Source organism: Urocampus carinirostris, chromosome 1 (assembly GCF_059441175.1).
Source record: "Urocampus carinirostris isolate Australia breed hairy pipefish chromosome 1, RoL_Ucar_1.0, whole genome shotgun sequence".
In the NCBI taxonomy this organism is placed as follows: domain Eukaryota; kingdom Metazoa; phylum Chordata; class Actinopteri; order Syngnathiformes; family Syngnathidae; genus Urocampus; species Urocampus carinirostris.
In genome coordinates this window covers 11,762,077-11,782,525 of record NC_142349.1, presented here as the reverse complement: position 1 = coordinate 11,782,525, position 20,449 = coordinate 11,762,077, and the positions used below count along the sequence as shown (strand labels likewise).

At 39.6% G+C, this 20,449-nt stretch overlaps 1 protein-coding gene across 3 annotated transcripts in view; it reads left to right on the top strand.

Annotated features, from left to right (window-relative positions):
* The first annotated feature begins 16,157 nt into the window (after positions 1 to 16,157).
* Positions 16,158 to 20,449, top strand: part of LOC148373559 (RNA-binding Raly-like protein) — a 111,100-nt gene continuing 106,808 nt past the window's right edge. For all 3 annotated transcript variants that reach the window (XM_088326643.1, XM_088326651.1, XM_088326634.1), the window contains exon 1: positions 16,158 to 16,290. The gene's annotated coding sequence lies outside the window, so the exon portion shown is untranslated. The remainder of the gene's footprint in view (positions 16,291 to 20,449) is intronic.

Genomic DNA, 20,449 nt, shown 5'->3' with positions numbered 1-20,449 from the left:
ACAGAGTGTCACGACCGGTATAAGCAATGCTTTATTAAGGGATCGGGGAAGTCAGGGCGAGAGGAAAAAAAACAGCAATCTGGTGCTCGCTGGGCAGGAGGAGCGGGAAGCCCTCGCGAACAAAGCATCGTCGGATATCGGAACAAGTCGGTAAGCCAGGACGGGAGACAAAGCGTGGTCGGAGATCGGGTAGCCGGAACGAGCCGGAAGCCAGGGATTGATACAGGCAACAGAATTGGGCAGGATACGGGTGGCCGGGACAGAAGAACGGAGCTTGGATCAGGGATCGATACAGGAAACACAATCACGATACGGGTAGCCAGGACAGGAGGACGGTTCTTGAATCTGGGATCGATACACGAAACAGATTCAGGATACAGGTAGCTGGGACAGGAGAATGGAGCTTGGATCGGGGGTCGATACAGGAAACAGAATCAGGATACAGGTAGCCGGGACAGGAGAATGGAGCTTGGATCAGGGATCGATACAGGAAACAAAATCAGGATACGGGTAGCCGGGACAGGAGAACGGAGCTTGGATCGGGGATCGATACAGGAAAAAGGTTGGGATAAACGGGAGCCAGAGTCAAAAGTGCTTGCCTTGCATGCGCTGAGGATCGCGGACAGACTGACCAGGAGTGAACAAGAATGTTGTGTTTAAATAGGAAGAGGACTAATTAGGGAACGAGTGGCAGCTGGGGCTGAACGAGTGAGCGCAGGTGAGGGCAATTGGCAAATCATGACACAGAGAGAAATTAAGTTTACACACGACGTGTTCGAAGCAGCTAGGCAGCAATGTTGCTCGCTAGCGAGGCGTTCATGATAATTTTGTAAATTGGACGATTTCCTTTTGGAATTTTGCAGTTACTTGTTGATCAAAACCCACTAATTGACTACTTAATTATTATGTTGTGATAAAGGGATCCCAGTTCGAATCCTGGCTTGTCCGTGTTACACGTCGAAGTGTCTTTGGATAAGACACTGAACCCCTAATATCCCCAATAAGCAGGTTAGCGTCTTACATGGCTGCAATACAAGGCCGCTATTGGGAAATGTGAAGCACACTGTAAAGCGCTTTGGGAAGTCATTGACTTGAAAAGCGCTATATAAATGCAGATCATTTCAGATCAATTCATAATAATTAACCCAAAAAATCTGACTACTTTCAAGAGGATTGGCATCCCCATTTCAAACAAGTGAAAATGTTTGATGGCAATTTAGAAATTTAGAAAGTTAAAAACAATATTGGGTTCTTAATGCCCCCTTAATGTAAACTAAAATTAAGCATATCTTGCCTGTCATGTGGAAGAGAAAATTTTACATCGCTTAATAAACTATACGCCATGGTTAAAATTTGAATACTTTTTTGTAGGACTACAAATAAGTACCTGACCTTGGTTTCCTCCAATTCATTTTCAAAGTTACATTGTTCTATTTTGTTAAACACAATTTAGTATTTTTATCTATGTTGTTTTTGTCTTTGATTAGTATATTAGGTATTCGAGTTATCCAAAAGTAATTGAAAGTAGTCCAAGTACATTACTACATTGTTATAGTTAGTAGGGGCTTTAATTTACAGGTCACTAGCAACTGTATCGGATTACATTTTTAAAGTAACAAAGCTCCTCTGTTTCTCTGTCTTCTTACTTTGTCCCTCTCCTTCTTTCACTATTGGTATGTGTCTTCTCGTCGTATCCCAACTCACTGTCTGAATTCTTACTGCCTCTATTCACACTTTCTCCCATTATCTTTATCTTTTCACTTCTATTTATTTGTCACTGTCAGTCCACCCATGTGTACCTTATGTACCATTCAAAGTATGTTGCATTTCAAATGAGAAGCAACAGTTTTCAAAAGGTGTATGTATCAAGTGCATGTATAGTCTTTGTTTTATTTTGCTTTCACATCAGCCCTCTTGAGATCTGAGATTGGGAATAAACTTGACACCTTTGATAAATATTTATTGACGTTATTTGGTTGCTTAATGTGGAGCTCACTGACTCGCCTGCATACAAACAGTGTTTGAATATCAAATATGTGAATACACGTGAAAGCAAACAAAAAATCTGCCAATCGACAGCTCCTGCTTTGTATATGTGTGATTGTACAATTGTTGAAGGTGAGATTGTCTGTCATCTGATACACGATGAGCTGTGATCAATTCTCTAAGCCGTTGTCTTTGGGAAGTACTTGGAAAGTCATGAGTGAAAACAGAGCAGCGTGTTAAACATTTGCCTCACACTAACTGAATGCTGATGTTGCGCAAAGACAGTGGGCGGACCACGTCACCTAGCTTAACAGGGCCCGGATGCTCTTATGACGGCCAGGGCGACGTGCATATTCCAAACAAAGACATTGATGGAGATTAATCTTACAAACAATAGTGCCTGAGAACACACAGATTTGAGTTTCTCAGTGGAACGCTTTGCATCTTGCACATGTAAATTCTTTATTATGTAACCTCTTTATTCATTTAGTTGTCGTAATATAACTTCTTTTTTTATTTTGTCGGGATTGCATAACTTCTTAATTATTTCAACTGTGCTTTATTTTATAGCCATAAGTAGCCTTGAGTTGTGTCATACCTGCTAGAACCGGTTTAGACAGATGCTTGTTGTGCACTGGAAATGTTTAGCACTAAAAGTTTCATTTGAGTTTAGGTTCATATTCTAGACCGCCATTTTAGTATAAAAATGATTGTAAGTTATTTTGTCTTGCACAGCTATTGTCTGTAACTCACTCATGCCTGGAATATTCTGTAAATTGAAGACAGAGCAAGCTTTGTCTCTTTTCCGCATGCTGAAATCAACATCCGGGTTCTACAAGACCTTATAGAGAGACACAAGAGTTGGAGTGGAGAGGTTATATTGAGCTTTTTATTAAAATAATTGTGCCTGTTAAATACAGAACAAACTGCTTGTGTTTGTCATGAGGGTGTTCACGAAACCGTTTAAATAACAGAGAGAGGCTGGCTCTGAGATTAACGAAACACTGAGGGAGGGGTGGCCAAGACAAGGAAAAGACTTTGGTTTCTGGAAAATCCCAAAATCCTTCCATTGACAAGGCATTAGTTGATAGCACACTAGATATCACTTGGAACATACAGAGAAGTAAACACTTCATCCAAATACATGGATAATCATATGGTGCATTAATTAGAACTTAATGTTTGACATGATTGAAATAATAATGTGAGGATTACAACATCCATCCATCCATTATCTGCACCGCTTATCCTCAGTAGGGTCACGGAGCTCATCCCACCTATCTTCAGGCAGTGGGCAGGGGACACCCTTAACTGGTTGCCAGTCAGTCGCAGGGCACACAGAAACTTTCACACCTAGTGACAATTTGGAAGATACCTCGCAAGCACGGGGAGAACATGCAAACTTCACACAGGAAGATTCGATCCCATGAGCTCAGAACTGTGCCACACACGCTGTAACCAATGCTCTACCGTGCTGCCTATGATTATAACAATCAAATGAAAAGTACAGTAAAACACATTTATGACTATATGTGAAGTGACATATTTCAATATTCCAACAAAATAAAACATTTAAAAGACCTTCTCATTGATTGAAGCCTGTAATTTGGACCAACATTCTCACAACCCACAATCTAAAGAACATGCAGAAGAACAAAAGTGTTTTTTACAACAGTGAGCACATTAAAAAGGTTAAACATTGGCACAGGAGTGCTCAAATTTGATTACAGCAACAGAGTGGCACTGACCTCCGCCAAGGCTCAATAATAATGTAATGCCACGCTAGAACGCTTGACAAATGGACATTGTTTAAGTATAACTTTGTGTTCATGAGCATGTACCAAGAGTTTCAGAAAGTGAGCTGTGGCGTTCACCTGCTCTTGTATCATACAATATACTGTATGATCATTTTCTGTATATAACCAGGACAGACATATGACCTAGAAAATATTCAGTTTAATAATGAACTGGTATGTGTGTATGTAAGTGACTTGAACAGAAACAGAAAAGCAGAAGCAAGTAGACTAAATATGTCAAGACTTTAGTTCTCTCTGGACCACGGGATAATATCTATTCATTCAATCTTTTTTCCAACCGCGTACCCTCACTAAGGTCGTGGGGTTGCTGGAGCCCATCCCAGGTGACATCGGACAGTGGGCAGGTGACACCCAGGACTGATTACCAGCACAACACAGGGCACACATAGACATATAGCAATTCACACGCGCATCCATATTCAGAAAAAACCCACACGGGTTTCTGGAGAACACTCAAATTCCGCACTGGGAGCTAGGTAGCTGTATTTGAACCAATGACCTCTAAACTGTGGGGCAGACGTACTAATCAGTCATTCACCATGCCACAGATAAGATTGTATTACTACTAAAACCGACCAGCTGCCCAAAGTTCCACGAGACGGTAATATTAACGTTCTGTATTTGATATGTGGTGAATTTGATATCTCAAGGTCTCGTTGCACATAGCACTCTTGTTATTGTTCCATTCATGTGTCAGTGTGTATCCTGTGTCGTCTTGTCTTCATGTTTTGTTCAGTTGGAGCTAGTTGGTGTTCCAACATTATGTAGCAGAGCCTTCTTTAAAGTAGCTTTGATGTCGAAATGGTTCCATCTCGACAAAATAGCACTTCAAACATGAAACATATGTATATTGTTACTCAACACGCCCGAACGGCGACATCTTGTGACGATCTCTACAAAGACTTCAGGTAAGTTAAACGTTTCAGCAAAGCTAAAACTTGGTCTTTTGAATATTAGACCGCTTGCTCCTAAAGCTTTACTTGTTGATAATATTATTCGTGATTACAAACCTAACTTGATTGGTCTATGTGAAACTTGGTTGAGACCGGATGAGTTTTTACCGTTAAATGAGGCTTCTCCTCAAGACTACGTGAGCAGCCATGTAGCACGCTCTTTGAAGAAGAATGGCGGTGTCGCGATAATTTCTGAAAAAACACTCAAATTTACTCCTCGTACCTCTAATAATTATAAGGCGTTTGAGGCTCTTATTATGCGGTCCTCTCTATTGTCAATTTATGTAGTAACTATTTATCGCGCACCAGGGCCATACTCAGCCTTCTTAAATGAATTCTCTGAACTTATGTCTGACCTAGTAACCTATGCAGGCAAAATAATAATTATGAGGGACTTTAATATTCATATGAACTCCCCACTCAGTTCACTTACTGTTGTGTTTCGGTCTCTAATTGATACATTTGGTTTTAATCCACTGGTTGATTTGCTAACTCGTAAAGATGGAAACACACTCGACTTAGTTCTGACTCGAGGAGTTTCAACCTCAAACATGACGGTGTTACCGTGTACTACCGTTATTTCTGATCATTATTTAGTTACATTCGAGGTGCTAGCTAAATGTAGTACTAAAAAAGCTGAAGGACTTAGCGGACGCAATATAAGCACTGGCACAGTTTCTGAGCTCTCTGATCTTCTTTCAGGAGCAGTTGCGTCCTTTCCTTCATACAAAGGCTCTATCGACTCACTCATGAATGAGTTTAATGCTACCCTGGCTAGCGTCCTGGATTCAGTAGCGCCCATACGGCCTAAATCACGACCTAAAAGACGCACGCCTTGGTTTACTGATGAAACTACATCCCTTGAACAAGAATGCAGGAAATCTGAAAGAAAATGGCGCGCTACCAAGCTTGAGGTTTTCCATCAAACCTGATGTGACAGCTTGTTAAAGTATAAAGCGGCCCTTGCCTCTGCAAAATCAGCCTACCTTTCGAAGGTGATTGCGTCACAAAAGAACAACCCCAAAATCCTTCTCGACACTGTAGCATCGCTGACATGCATGTTTTTAGAATGTGGGATAAAACCGAAGTGCCCGGAGAAAACCCACGCAAGCACGGGGAGAACATTCAAACTCCGCACAGGAAGGCTGGTAGATGGATTTGATCCCATGATCTCAGAACTGTGCTGCAGACGTGCTAACCACTCATCCGCCATGCCGCCTTCTGTTCAACTCCCGATTCTAATTTTGTAAAACCCTTGACCACCTTGAAAATGGGGTCAAAGATTTTTAGACTCTTGCAACTCACACTTCATACAACCTGCCTCTTCTCCTCACTTCAGTTCCGTCCAAGTTGTGAGCATCACAAATAGACATCAATGCCGATCATCTCACAAGAGAACAGGTTTTCAAGACAGGTGGGTTGAAGAGTAATATGTCGGATTAATAATAATTAAAATATTTGTTAAAAAATAAAATAATAAATTTGGCTGTTAATAAGCATTAAATGGCCCTCAACTTGTACTTTCTTTTATGCAACCTTGTCATGACTGCACCAACAAAACCCAGCCCCAGCTTTCCAAGGTACAAAATACTATTGTGGCTTCAGACCAGGGGAGGGCAAACTTTTAGAGTCGTGGGCCACATTAGATTAAAAACAATTGAAAGAGGGGCCGGACTAGGAAGGAAAAAATATTGATTGATCAGACATTTTTTTAGAGTCTTGAATCCTATATTTCGACGATAAATGAGGAAAACGATAATGTGGGTCTACAAAATAATACAACATACAAACTCCGCACAGGAAGTCCGGTAGCTGGATTTGAACCCACACAGGAGGTTGCCGAGACCTTATACACCATAAAAAATACCGCGGGACATTGGGGGACAAAAATAGCATGAAAACAACATTTTTTATTTTATCATTAGTACTTTTTTAGTATATATATGTCTTTTTAATCTTTTTTGTTGGACATGTCTGATTAAAAAACATGGTGGGCCGTTTGTGATCTGTAGGGTGTAATTTGCCCATCCGAGCCCTAGACCATATAAAGTTCAACACCACTCAGTTATACAGGCAATCTAACAAACAGTAGTCACGGTCTTAAAGTATATTCAGTATATCCTCTGAATAGATAGATCATTTGTGAGGCCTGCCTCATTGAGATAAAAGAGTGGATGTCACTCAATTTCTTGCGTCTTAACTCTGAAAAGACCGAAATGTTAGTAGTCATTGGTCCATCTAAATGCCGTGACTTATTCTCAAAAACTGCTGTGAACATTGACAAATGTCACATCACACAGAGTGACTCAGTTAAAAATGTAGGTGTCATATTTGACCCTGATCTATCCTTTGAAATGCATGTAAAGAAAATTACTAGAACCGCTTTCTTCCATCTTCGTAATATTGCTAAAATCCGTTCAATACTGTCTCAGTCGGATGCGGAAACTATAATTCATGCGTTTGTTACCTCCCGTCTCGATTACTGTAATGCACTACTCTTTGGTCTCCCGAAGTCTAGAATCAAGTCTCTTCAGCTGGTACAAAATGCCGCAGCGAGGCTTTTAACTAGGACAAAAAAGTACGATCACATAACACCGATTTTGGCTAACCTGCATTGGCTCCCAGTTAGCCTTAGATGTGATTTCAAGGTTCTCTTAGTATTATACAAAATCATACATGGACTTGCTCCCTCTTATCTTTCAGATCTGATTTGCCCCTATGTCCCGGTCCGAAGCCTACAATCTGAGAGTGCCGGTCTTCTGGTGATCCCAAGAGCAAAGAAGTGTTCTGCTGGTTCGAGAGCGTTCTCCATCCGGGCACCGGTGCTGTGGAATGCTCTTCCCCCTGAGATCCGATCTGCAACCTCAGTGGAAATGTTAAAATCTAAGCTTAAAACTGACTTCTACTTCATAGCATATGAATAACCTACTCTTCTCGTCGGCTGAAAAATAGTCTGTGCAATATAGTGTAATAATCTGTGAAGCCCTTTGAGACTCTTCGTGATTTAGGGCTATACAAATAAAAATGACTTGACTTGACTACATTGATAAAATGAGAATAGGCATTGGGGTGAGTACATTTTGGAAGGTCTGCATTTTCTCTTCTCATTTTACAAGGCAGGGCACACCCTGCTGATGTAGATTTGTCTTGCATCTAGAAAAATTGCACTTTATTTTGGTGCTACACTGGACAAAACAGAATAATTTTCAATAATGTATCCAAGTAAAATGTCCAATAGTGCTATTTCTCTGAACGTTTTTGAGTTCAAGGTTCTGATTATGGTCATGGAACTTATTAAACGTATTATGCTGGTCAATTTGAGTATAAACCAGTTAAATATAAATATATTTTGTGAGACAAAAGGGCAGCTAGGGATTCGTGAGAGAGGCAGCCATGGCCACTCAACATTTCTGCGGCTAATTTAGTAACTATTCAAATGCATTTTTTCTCCCCGGTCTTGGACAAATTCTCTAGATTCGTACACAAGTATTTATGCAGCACTCAACACTGGTCGTGATGCATTCTTAGTGTTTACGCTCGAAAACAAAAATAGGTGGGGAGGGGGGACGTTGGGAAACATCTGCTTTGCCATTAATGTTGCATCGTGTGCCCGGCCGCCTACTATATATTTACAGCTCTCGGAGTGTGTAAACTCGTAACTCAACCCGAGGCTCTGAATACATTTGATTGGGTGTCGTACAGTGTCCTGTTATTGCGCCACATCGGCACAAATGCTGTCCTTCGACCCTACCCTTCCAGCATTACCTCAAGATGCATATGCAGGTTGAGGAAAATGAGCGGCATGGTGGTTCACTGAGAGCTCAGGACGCAAGCCAGTAAATCAATGCGCTTGCGTAGGTTTGTGTACGCGTACTCGCTAAAGATGAACGGATACGACGCTGGATGGGCTTAGAATGTAGCCCAAGGGAGTTTCTTTGCCAATTCAGAGCTGGCATGAAAGAACAGACGAGGCCGAATCTGAAATCCACTTCAGCGCTTTAATTGTTTCACTCCAGTTTGATGCTTGTGTGGAACGAGTCTGCTCCTAAATCCCCGAGTTGTCTATTGAACGTGCATGCCTCAGGAAACGTAACTTCCACTTTATGTCTTGGAATATATTGCCGCATAAAACTGCAGCATGGAAGAAAGCTCTCCCATTGATTGGTGTGCTAGGCCTTGTGTTTCATCGGACTGTAATACATTGTCCTACATGTTAAGAAGATTTTGTTCCGGTGGGATGAACCCAAAAGTTTTTCACTGTTGGCCCAAAGAAACGTTGCTTATCACCAATGAAGTGACTTGGTGGTTACTGAATGCCTTGGGGCTGTTTGTACTTAGCTGACCCTCAGCCTTTGGTAGCTATGATCGAATTCTGAACAGTTGCAAATCGCAATCAGTGTTAGCCAGTGTTTCGAACACAAGCGTCATGAATCACGTTATGTAACGGCGTTATCTTTTCAGTATCTAAATAATTGTTTTTTTTTCAGCCGTTACAACGCCTTTACCATTACTGACGGTAAAAAGCGATGCGTTACTTTGTCTAGTAGAAATCAGCATAGATGAGCAGGACGTCCTCAGTCAGCCTTTTTGCAAACTTCTCCACCCACAACCCAAGAACGTAAATACTGCTCTCATTCAACCTAACACGGCAGCCATCTACAATAACCTAAAACAGTGCGTGCGTGACAACGTCACATAATGGAGAACGTCCTACTGTAATAGCACCGTTGCTGTGGTGCTATTAAATTCACAATACTTAGCATTGCATTTGAGAAAACTAGGATCATTTTTCAGTGGTTCCTGCGTCTTTAAACACTAATTGTTACAAATCTCTCCACACTGAGAGAAGTCTTGTCAGCTAGACAAAGAAAACGAGAGGGACAGTGAGAAAAGGGAGAATAAAGAAAAAGGGAGTGGGAGATTTGGAGAGAGGAATTAGATAGACACTTTACATTTTTTTTTCGTAGACTTTTGTTGTAAACAAAAAAATTGAAGTACAATTGCTGATTCACCAGTTCACCATTGTGTGACATTGTGAGGGTTTGATTTATTTATTTTACAATGCAGTGTTAAATGCACTTTATATTGTTGAACTGTTTACTGGTGTGTGAAAATACTTAGTATTGCAGCATATATCTAGCAGTTGTCTGACTCGAAATGTTGAGGGAAACTCGATATTGTTTTACAATTGACTTTTGTTGCGAACAAATTATTCTAAGTGGTAGGCTACATCTACTTGACCAGTTGTCTTAGGTTGTGAGAGTTTCATTTGATTTACTAAACCCATTCTATATTCTAGTGCTGACTGGTATTTTATGTTATTGTTTTTTGTTGTTGTTGCACTTCAAGTGTAAAATAAATGTGTTGCTGGTGAGGTGCAATAAATATAACAAGGATTTTTAACACAACTCTCTGTATGTTCTTCTCTATACAACTACTCAGCAAATTTGGAATTATTTGACATACAACTACTTTTTAATTTAAGTAACATAAATAGTTACCTTCCCTGGAAACTAGTTACTCGGTTGCTAACTTAGTGACTTTTTGGAAGAAGTAGTAAGTGTCCAAAACAAATTCATTTTTTAACGTAACGTTCCAAACACTGGTGTCAGGACAATACCTTCAGAATTAAACATAAATTGTGTAGAAAAAGCTCATTTGAATCTCTAGCTAGGTTGGATTCCATAACCTCAGAATTGTGCTGCGGACACGACCCTGGAGGGACAAGTGTGCTCTATTATCATTTAAAGCAAGTTTGGATTTGGATGTTTTCCAGTGACGTGCAGTCAGGAGAGGCAGGGAAGCCTGTGCCTAACTTATAGTCATGGCAATATAGCATTAAAAAGGTAGCAAATGGTTCTATTTAATCACTGTTGAAGAGCGAGGCACGCAATTCTCTTGCCTCATCGCAGAAGACAATCAATTTATTGACCAATTGAATTAAAGTGGCGAGTTCTTTTCAAAACTCGTCTCGCCTTTTTGGAGCCACACATATGTTTTTGGTATTTATTATGTCAGGATAACGGATGAAAAATCTTGTTTAGTTAGTCTGAAGGGTGGCTAGGTGAATTATTTTTACGATTTTGTACTTGTACAATGTACTTTAATCAGGACACACACTCTTGGATTTATGGAGTTTTCTTTTACTAATCATCAACTGAAGAAGCTTGAATAGAACACAAAACAATAAAAATAAAATAAAACAAAACATAACTAGAAGTTGAGAACTTAAACTGGAACCATTCGGATAGACTACAACATTGGCTTGATGATTATGTTATTGTATTTTGATAGAGTTACTCCTTTTACATCACACCAATACCAATACCTAGCAACAACATGATGTTCTGCAAAGTTCTGCGTCAATGACGAAGACGGCCCAGTCTTTATGTCCTCGGCTGTAGAGCGACGAGGAGTCCCGGTAGGCTTAAGAGTCAGTTGGGACAAGGACCACAGGATGCAGAGTGTTGAAGGAGAGGTTGACGGCTGGTGGCTTGAGGCTTCTCTGAGGTCACTGGCTTTGTCCTACCGATTTGGCCGCTTGCTTGATCAAGCTTGGCTGCTGACTTGGCAAGGTTCTCTGGCTGCTTGTTGAGCTGAAACCTGGTCAGGACCGGCCAGGATTTAAATCCAGTTCTTCTTGTTTGGATATGCGCTCTTTCCTTGTTGCTGGCCAAATTCAGACTGCCCTTGCAAGGTGAGACGTATACCACCTTTTGGTTCCAGTCTCCTGGGAGGGATCAACCCCTCCTGTGCTATAGTGGTCCGTCACAGCAACCTTTGATACGCAAATTAAGCCATAGCCCCCGTCCCCAATTTCACATTCCATCAGTATCAGTCAGATAACATATCTATGTGATTGACTTAAGACACAGTATTCACTTCACATGTTTTGACATTGTTTGATCATTTTTTGACATTGCAAAATGGAATTCTGACCAAACGTTGAATACTTTACACTGTTAATGCTTTTATTTAAAGGAGCAGCACATAAACTTTCGTTTATAGGTTAGGGGAATGGTTCTTAACCTTGGTTAAATCAAACCCTAGTGGTTCTGTGAGGCAGTCTTACAGGTTCGGAAGTCAAGACAGACTGAGTTATTATGTCCATATAAAAGGACATACCCCGCTTAGCCAAAACTAGCTGCAGATGTTTACGAGGCTGTCATGATTGCCAAAATGAAGACACCTGGGGCAATCGTTTGGCGCACAGGAGCGCGCTCTCTGATTGGCTGGCACTCCCCTCTTAAGCTGTCAGCACCCAGAGGGGAGTGTCAGACCATACTTGTGTCTGTGTGTTTCGCCAGATTACCAGTACCAAAGACTTCTCCTGTTTGATTCCTGATTTCTGTCCCACGTTTACGATCTACTCTCCTGCCGTGGCCACCGATCTGCCCGCTAAGCTGTATCGATTCTGCCTACCTGTCACGGAACTGCCATTCCGTCCGACGCTGCTGATGACCGAAAAACACTGGCGTCCAAAGCAAGCTCTGACAACTCATTCCAATAAAGATTTCCTTAAAACGAACGCAATTGGGTCAGAGATTCCGTCCTGGTTCCTGACAGAACGGTCTGACCAGAGAATGGACTCAGCGAACGTTTCTCTCCTCTCCGGAGAACGCGGAAATGCTGATCAGCCATCCGCGTTACAGCGCCTACTCCTGACCGAAGGTGCGCTACAGCAAATCGCAAATGACGTCACCACCCTGGTTCAACAAGTGCAACAACACCAGCACTTGTTTAAGCAACAACAGCTTAAGAGGGGAGTGCCAGCCAATCAAAGAGTGCGCTCCTGCGCGCCAAACGATTGCCCCAAGTGTTTTCATTTTGGTAATCATGACAGAGGCAAATCAGAGCGCGCTGAATTTAGTGAACTCAGGAGTAATGCGTTGTGTGAAACTTTTTTTCTCATACTATAATAATAACGAAAAATGGTGAGCAAAAACAGAAAGTGGTCCGACGAATATGTTCAATAGGGATTTTCTTGTATCACGGAACGAGATGGGAGTCAGCGTCCTATTTGCATGATTTGCAATTCAAAGGTTGAGCAACTAGTCTTGCACCGGCAAAACTTAAGGAACATTTCATTAAACTGCTTAAGGGTCAGATTTTGTTGAGTGTGACAGCTCGTTCCTCTTTTTCCATTTTTTTTTTGCACGCTACCGAATTTATGTACCAACCTGTTGTCCCATCTTGAGTCTTTGTACATTTTCAAGAGCTTTCAAATTACTTTTCAGGTAAATGTGACACTTGAGGTAGTTCATCTTCCATTCATTCCAAATGTTTCCGTCTGATAACTCAGTTAGTACTTTTGCTTTGCTGTATGCTTTGAAGAGGAGATCTATTTCACTCAAAAAAGAAAAAAAACTCACTTTGTTTTACCACTTAGTTTTATATTTGCACATACTCAGACAGCCACGCCATCTTATGTGAACCTCGTTTCTTTTTTACTTTGGCTTCGCGAGTGTATGTGTCGCTGCCTGTTCATATTGCCACGATAAGCAGGTTCGAGAGCGTTCTCCATTTGGGCCCCGTTGCTGTGGAATCCTCTTCCCACTGAGGTTTGATCTGCAATCTCAGTGGAACTGTTTAAATCTAGGCTTAAAACACAATTTTATATTTCACGTTGATTATATCCGTGCATTATTTCTTATTGCAACATCCGTTGCAGCCTGGTCATCCTGGAAGGGGGATTACCTCATGTGCGGTCCCTTCTCAAGATTTATTCATTTACCTCATGTTGAGGTTTTGAGTTTTTCCTTGCCCTCATGTGGGTTTTAGATCAGGGGATGGTTTAATCTGCAGTTTGCAATAATCTGTGGTCTGTGCTGCCCTTTGAGACTCTTTATGGTAAAGGGTTATACAAATAAACATGAGTTGACTTGACAAGAATGTTGGTTTTGAATTTGAGAGAAAAATACATTATCCAGTGGTACCTAAATTCTGATCAACCCATCTTCCTAATGTTTGGTATCCGAAGTTCACATCCGACTAAGATCTTTCGTGGTATGTGATCAGTTTTCCAGTATCCGAAGTCAGTGACTTTTACCACTAAATGGTTGCGCGGGTACACACCAACAGCGTCCTCGTGGTTTATCAGCTAGGTGAGACACTTGCAACCCCTGCAGTGAATTGGTTTAATCCGCTAAGCCACCAGGGCTCGGATCATTTTGGCCATTGTGCGTTGTTTATGTTTCCAGCCATGGGTCCTGCAAAAAGAGGAGAGAAAAAGAGCGCCAGGGCTCTTCTTACAATCGAAAATAAGCAAAAATGTTATCGCAACATATGAAAGTGCATACCTGTCAACCTATACGTTTTTGCCGTACAAATTAAGTTTTTTATGCATTTTAACACGAGTACAACGTACAAGGAAATCTGTACGGAAAAACGCAATCACGTTATCGACGGCAGAAAGAAAAGGAAGTGTTTGTTGCTGGGAAAAACTGCAGGTTTTCGTCACATAAATACATTCCGATAAAGCCAAAAGAGGACGGTGAATAGAGATGTTTAATGAAAATTGTCTGAAACATTTTAAAAACATTATGAGATCTAGACAGAAACAACAATTGCTATTTTATGCATCCAGCAACAGTGAGTAGCAAAGCATGCCATGATATTTAACTGACTTTTTACATTTTATCATTTCCGTTCGGTTGTTGTTGTTTTCATTTATTTAGATTAGCGGAAAATTTGTGTACCTACATGGCAGTTGCCGTAGTTTTAACGGGGTTCGGTTTCATTCAATTACCTTGAAGCTGGTTCATCCCATTTCAATTCATTTCAATGCGAAAATGTGTTTCGATACAAGACAGTTTCATTATACAAGGTCACTATTGGAACTAATTAAATTCGTAAGAAAAGTTTTCACTGTATAACATATTAAACTATTATAAAGGTTTGGTGAATGCACATATGAAACTGGTGGGTTTTAGTAGCTCCAACAGTGTTAAGAGCTATGGTGAGACAATAAAAAAAAATCCCATTCTAAAGTAAATATATTGCTTTCTTGCTCTGCCAATCAAATAACGAATAAGATGTCGGTTAATTTATTTGTAAATCTTCACCAGATACAAACCTTTCCACACACCACTGATGTTTTCAATTTATTGTTAAAATAGCATCATTATTGGTTACACACTACGTGTGAATACCCATGCGATCCAATTATCTCATGATAGTTTTTGTTTGTTTTGTTCTGTTTTTTTTTTCACCATCTCATCTATGTTTCAAGCTAATTAGTCTTGGTCCTTTTGAATGGCACAGAAACAGTGCATACTATATTGACGTTGCTCTTCCTTATCATGTGTCGTGATGTTTTTAATATCCAAAATAAATTGGTTCATAATCACGATTGTTTAGTACTGAATTATCAAAAATTTACAGATAACCAAAACCGTAGTACATTACATTTTACTTGACAGACCCTGGACGTGTGTCTGCGCTTGACGAAAAACCGGTTGTTCCACATTGTTTTTGAGTTCCTCATGTACAGTACTCCACTTTGCTGCATGGCACCATTTTGTGCACAGCCCCAGTAAAGCTGTCAGAGTATGAAATAAAGCACAACGACACAACGGGTTGTAGCACAAACACACACAGGATGCTCAGGCAGCACTGTGTGTCTCCAAACAGGGTTCTATAAGCCCCTCCCTGAATTGATTGTCAATACTACCACTGGGCTCATTAGAAACTCACTTGATTAATACTTTAAGTAGTTTTTAATGAGTAAGCCCCCCCACACCTTCTCTCAAGAGGTATAAAGGGATATATTGATTAAGAGTGGAGACCCTCTCACTCAACTTGATGGGTGGGTCAGGGAAGCGATGGTGCCTTCAGGGACCTTGCTAATAAGTAAAGGCATAAAGGAAATACCAAGTAGCTAAAGCAATACACTTGTAATTGTGAGAGGCAGTTTTGTAAGCATTTGATTAAGTGCTCAAGGAGTGTTTGATTTTATATTTCCACTTGACCAATACAGTGGCCCTTTGAGGTACAAGTGACCTTAACTTACAAGTGTCTCAGGATGCATTTTTTTTAATATCTATCTATCTATCTATCTATCTATCTATCTATCTATCTATCTATCTATCTATCTATCTATCTATCTATCTATCTATCTATCTATCTATCTATCTATCTATCTATCTATCTATCTATCTATCTATCTATCTATCTATCTATCTATCTATCTATCTATCTATCTATCTATCTATCTATCTATCTATCTATCTATCTATCTATCTATCTATCTATCTATCTATCTATCTATCTATCTATCTATCTATCTATCTATCTATCCATTAATTATCCCTTGCTGAACAAATGGATGCTGAGAGAGAGAGAGAGAGAGAGAGAGATAGTCCAAGTGAGCCCATGTGCATCTACGTCACAATCCACACAAGCACGGCCCCTCCTGAGTCACGTGACACCATTGCCGGCTGATGCTGATGCTGCCAGCATCCAACACTGGAGAGAGTGTCAGCCTGCCTGCAAGCCAAGCAGTCACAACGTTTCTTTTTCCTTACTCCTGCTCAGTGAGTACATCATTTTTATCCTTCATTTTTTTTCTTCTCTTGTTTTTGCTTTCTTGCTTGATAGTTGGAGCCACGGTGGTCAGGCGCATACAGTGTTTTTCAATGTATCCCCGTAAGACACAAACGTGCTCGTGGAATCGTTTGGATCCGCTCGTTTATTTCAGCAATGTTCACCTTTTGCTTCATTTCCCTCTCTTTTGCATTGGTTTTAGGGATATCTTATACCTTTTTTGTAACATTGGTACGTTTTTTTGTGTGGCCGAATCTGTGGTGGAAATAAAAAACTCTTCCCTTTGGAGGTTTTTCTTCCCCCCCTCAGCAGTTGACAATGGAACTTTCGTTGAGTTCTTCATGCACACGCTAGGTGAACTTTTATTGCATGGGTGCACGCTTTAATCAGCTTTGATTGAGGAGACCTACAGTAATGTTAAACCTAAAATTATGATTTTCGGAATGTAAGATACTTGTTAAAACAAGATACATGTTTAAAGAAAGTGACAAAATAAAGAGTTCACACAGTTTTTTTTTTTAAAAAGACACTCTCTGTCAAAGGTATTTTAGAATAATTCCTGGCACCCTTTTATTATGTGATTTTTTTTTTTCAAGATTAAATTCTCATATCACCTGGACCAGCATTTTAAAATAGTAATCTTCCGAATATCACATGAGGTTTTTGAGTTTTTCCTTTTCCTCATGTAGGTTTAGAACAAGGGATGGTGTAATAATAGTCTGTAGATTGCAAATAGTCTGTGCAGCCCTTTGAGACTCCTTGTGATTACGGGCTATACAAATAAACATGACTCGACTTCACTTGACAGTATAACAGTTTTTTGTTTTTCATTCGTGGACAATTTTAACCAATAATTCTGCTACAATTTTGCATTTTTCTCTGTTTTTAACCTGTTTTTCAAGTTTTATTGTATTTCTTTCTTTCTTTTTTAATACAAAAAGAATCCTCAAGATGAGCAAAAATTATCTGCCAGTGGAACATAATATTTTTATTATGTTCCAATTTGTATTCAAATAGTAAAAATGATATTTAAAATAAACAAAGTTATGTGCAATATTTTCACTTAATTTGTTACATTTTACCATTTTTTTAAAACAGTTTTATCAGTGAAAATAAATTATTAAATATACAGCACTACCTCCAGAGCGGATAATTAATTAGGAAAAGGCAAAAGCAAAAAAGTAATCTGCAACCACCTACTGATATGGATGTAAGTTGGGTGATCACTTGATGAAAACAAAAGCTTGTTTTTATTACGGGTACAATTTTTTTTCCCAATGATAGTATTCCTGCACCACACTAGACAAGGACTAATGACTCACTAGTTTGCCCAGGCACACTGGTTGAATAACTGTTTTTTGTGTACTTTTGATGTGTAATATTTTCTCAGAAACAATCTCAGATCATTGAAAAAATTACCTAAATATTTTGATGTCGTTATTTGCTTTCTGCCTCAATATATATTTTTAATGTATGATTTCTGATAGTAAAACTTAGACAAGACTTTGGTTGATTATGATATCACATTATTTATACCTTGAAATACTACAGGTTATCGACCTGGTTCAAGAGTGTTAAAATAATAAAATAAATAACCATATGTCTGATTTGTCCTTTGAGCACTAACTTTATATACTTGAATGTTATCTCATTATCTCATCTCATTAGCTACACCGCTTATCCTCAGTAGGGTCGCGGGGGTGCTGGAGCCCATCCCAGCAATCATCGGGCAGTGGGCAGGGGACACCCTGAACTGGTTGCCAGCCAATCGCAGGGCACACGGGGACAGACAACTCGCTCACTCATTCATACCTAGGGACAATTTGGCCCGGCCAATTCACCTGAAATGCATGTTTTTGGAATGTGGGAGGAAACCGGAGTGCCCGGAGGAAACCCACGCATAAATGTTATAAGCATAACATTTCAAAGTATTCATTAGAAAATGTTTACATTTAAATTTCAATATATATATATATATATATATATATATATATATATATATATATCCCCCTAGTGGGAGGTGGCTAGAGCCAAGAACACATTCACATTTCTGACTCTTTCTGGGAGATTGATACAGAAGAGGGGATACCCAGCCCCCTTGCTCAACCAAACTGATGTGTTAGGAGTCATTAGGTGACCAAACCCCCCAATTCCAACCCCTAATGAGTACCAATGTTGTAAGTCTTAGGTATGACTCGGCACAGGCTTGAACCAGCAACCTCCCAATCTCGGGGCGGGCGCCCTACCCCCAAGGCCACCGAGCTTTTACACAATTATAAGTTAACAAAATTAGAAAAGTACTGGAAAATACTAATACTTTACTCTTATAAGTGAAGAAAAATTGTACAACTACTGCAAGAAAAGGAACAATGCTGATGCTGACACATTTATTTAGTGTTAGTTATTTCTCATTTAACTCACAATTCTTCTGTTTTCCTTTTTAAAACAACCGTTTTTTTACACTATATCATGAATATTATTTACACAATTAGAATGTAAGGTTTTACTGTGCTGAGCATTTGCAGATGCAGAGTGTGGCGTACAATTCTCTTGCCTCATGGCAGAGGGTGATATTGAGAACAAGGATTCTGATTTGGCACACATCTCAGCCCCAAACAATATAAGAAGTGATAGTATTAGCAAACTAACAGAAAGACAAGCTATCCAGTATTTTTTTATCAGTTTTTTTTCATTGCATGGGACTTCATTTATAAGTTAAGGTAAGACAATACAATTTTTCCCATGCTGCAGTTTATATATTGCTTTCCTGCTCTGCCAAACAAATGATGAATAAGATGTATGTTCATTAATTTGTAAAACTTGACTGTGCCTCACCAGACACGAACCTCACCACATACCACGAGTTCAATATGTGAGCGTTATGTTGCGACATGATAGTGAATCGCAGACTCCATACGTGAATATATCATCCTAGCTCATCTTCTGGACATCCAATTTTTCTTTTCAATATTTGTTGTAAGTTGTGGCCATCATTTTGTTGAGAACACTAGCTTTCTGTCATGATGATAAAAGTGGAAGAGATGGGGAGAGCAGTGGCACAACATGTTAGGTGTATAATAAAATTACACCCTTGGGATATTATGACAACAGCATGTTGCAGTGATGGTAATGAGACACCTGAGAACCGTTTTCAATTGTGGAGAAAATATGCACAATGGGCAGCCATTATGAATTATAAAAACCCACAAGAGGCTTGTTTTGCTTCAACTGGAGATTGACATAAAGTAACCAGTGGATACATACATCTATTAATTATCTCATGAAGCAGAAACAAAGTCTAAAATATTCATTTTAATCTAGCTTGCTGTGTATACAATGCCAAGTGTTGTTTAATAGAGAAAACTTCAGTTACAGTTAAGCTGTCATGAGATATGCGTTACCTAACAATAAGTTGTAGTTTCCTTGCTTTCTGAAGCAGAGTCATGATCATCTGAAGCTTCAAAATAATATTAACTTTAAAGTTTTCTCAATATGGCCTTGATTAATCCCAGCTATTTACGACTATATATTATAATGTTGAATATTAAAGTATTATTGTGTAGCACCCCGCGACCGTACTGAGGATAAGCGGTGCAGATAATGGATGGATGGATGGATGGATATTGTATAGCAGTAATAATACAGTGCTATTCTTTATCTGTCGGCATTATACTGTCTGTGGTACATGTCATTAAATTCTGTTTTTTTTTTTGTCCGTCTGTCTCCTACTTTCCTTGTCTGTACTCTCCCTCGTTGCTTCCTTCCTTCCTTCCTTCCTTCCTTCCTTCCTTCCTTCCTTCCTTCCTTCCTTCCTTCCTTCCTTCCTTCCTTCCTTCCCCTCAAACCTGCTAAGTTGCAAATGAACCAGCACGTTAAATGCACTAGAAGCCATGCAAAAAGCATAGATAGATAGATAGATAGATAGATAGATAGATAGATAGATAGATAGAAAGATAGATAGATAGATAGATAGATAGATAGATAGATAGATAGATAGATAGATAGATAGATAGATAGATAGATAGATAGATAGATAGATAGATAGATAGATAGATAGATAGATAGATAGATAGATATATAGATAGATAGATAGATAGATAGATAGATAGATAGATAGATAGATAGATAGATAGATAGATAGATAGATAG